Source organism: Adiantum capillus-veneris, chromosome 5 (assembly GCF_014529385.1).
Source record: "Adiantum capillus-veneris isolate H3 chromosome 5, ASM1452938v2, whole genome shotgun sequence".
Taxonomy (NCBI): domain Eukaryota; kingdom Viridiplantae; phylum Streptophyta; class Polypodiopsida; order Polypodiales; family Pteridaceae; genus Adiantum; species Adiantum capillus-veneris.
The window spans coordinates 169521759-169523527 of record NC_140935.1 but is presented as its reverse complement, the minus strand read 5'-3'; the positions used below and the strand labels follow the sequence as shown (position 1 = coordinate 169523527).

Below are 1769 nucleotides of genomic sequence, written 5' to 3'. Positions count from 1 at the left end.
TTAGGTACAGTGGTTGGTAGTTTTTGTAGGTAGTTTTGGTTCTTTTCTTTGTTTTGATAGTCTCTTGGACCTTATCAGTGTAGGATTGGAATGCCTTGGTACTTCCTTGGCATAGTGCCAATCGTTTAGTCTTGGTACCTTTCCATAGTCTATTGGGTGGTTTTTAACTCCTGCCTACTACTATTTTTGGTACTATCTCTAGCTACTTGTTGTACTAGTGCCTAGTTGTTGCCTTGTTACTTTGCTTGGTAGTCTTAGTGGTTTTGAATCTAGGTGGCTAGTCCAAATTTGCATGGGTACTAATGTGCAATGATTGATATTTTGTGTGCAATGTCTAGCGCATGGTGTGTTCTATGAGATTGATTATTTTTCTTTGTTGTGTAACAGACATAGCATGACAATCTGGAGGCCACGTGCAAGGAGGGACATGTCCATTGTCAATTTGTGAATGGGATTCTCAAGGAAGTGAAGCACAAAAAGAGGTTCAGCCTCTTCCCCAAGCCACCCTTTGTAGATATTGACAAAACAATCCATGTATTTGGCACGTGTACTGCATGCAAGGAGTATCTAGAGGTGGCATAGGTTGTGGGAAGCTTCATGTTAGAGTGCAGGCATCAATACCACCCTCTTTGCTTCAATGCACTTTTGCACACTAGTGGAACATGTGTGAAAGAGGGATTTGGCATGGTAATTCCTACAGTGGCAAAAGCGTTTATCAGTGGGCATTATATTGTAAAGGGTAAGTTGGCATTGTTTTCAATACATTGAGGATTTCTACTTTTGGATTACGATGTTGATTGAGTGAGTCATCTGCAATTGTGCAGATGAGGAGGATGTGACACTTGCAAGCCAAGATGTGCAAGGAACAGACATGATGGTGGTGTGAAGAACGGTGGGCCTAGACTAGCAAAGGTTTTTATTAAGGATGTGGACGACCTTCCAGTATGGAACGAGTTGAAGACATCCTTGCGGATGGAATTTAGTTGGAGGACGGAGAAAGTGGAGGGTCAGGATGTGTACACAACAGGTGAAATCCAAGGGGTGGATACTACTATGGAGAAGAGGGAGGTTGTTGAAGGCTAGGATAGTGTTGGAATGAATATTGTTGAGGCCTCTTCAATGGACCTCGACAAGCCAGAGCACGAGCAAACCAAGTTTGATGAACATGGTGCAATTGATGAGGTGTTGCTAACTGCAGTTGAGGTCATGCAGGGCAAGGTATTGTTGAAATGAATGGTGAAGGAGCGGTCGATGGTGTTAAGGAAGCGGACAATAGTGAGGATGGTGCTAAAGGTGGGGCTGGTGAGAAAGATGTAAACAAGGGAAAATTTCAGGATAAGGTGACTGATCCGATAGATGTGGACATGGATGCTATTGGTCCGAAGAAGGTGGCCGGCGCGATGCCGACATCCCCAGGTGATTTCACCTTGTCGGACTTGTTGTCTATAGTAGGAAGAAAGCGAGTCTGTGGACGTGACAAAAAGTCCCGTGCTTGCAAAATTTAGCTTATGTCTACCCTTGTAATTGACAGTTTGTCTCTTGATGTAAAGCACTCATATCATATTTTGGTCTCCATCTATTACCATATGTTTTAAGTACAGGTTACATTTTTCTTCTTAAGTAAGTTGTTGTAGGATCTTCATTGTGTGCTAAGTGACTCAAAATATTATTGGCATTGTAGAAATTGATTTGTGGTGGCTAAGGAAAAATTGGATGACATATAGAGCTGCCAAAAGATGTTATGGCTATAGGCAGGCGGCTAATTGTAT

The 1769-nt window shown here is 42.5% G+C and overlaps 1 pseudogene; it reads left to right on the top strand.

Moving 5' to 3' along the window:
* Positions 1 to 972: 972 nt before the first annotated feature.
* On the top strand, positions 973 to 1505 carry LOC147458532 (uncharacterized; annotated as a pseudogene).
* The last annotated feature ends 264 nt before the right edge of the window (positions 1506 to 1769 follow it).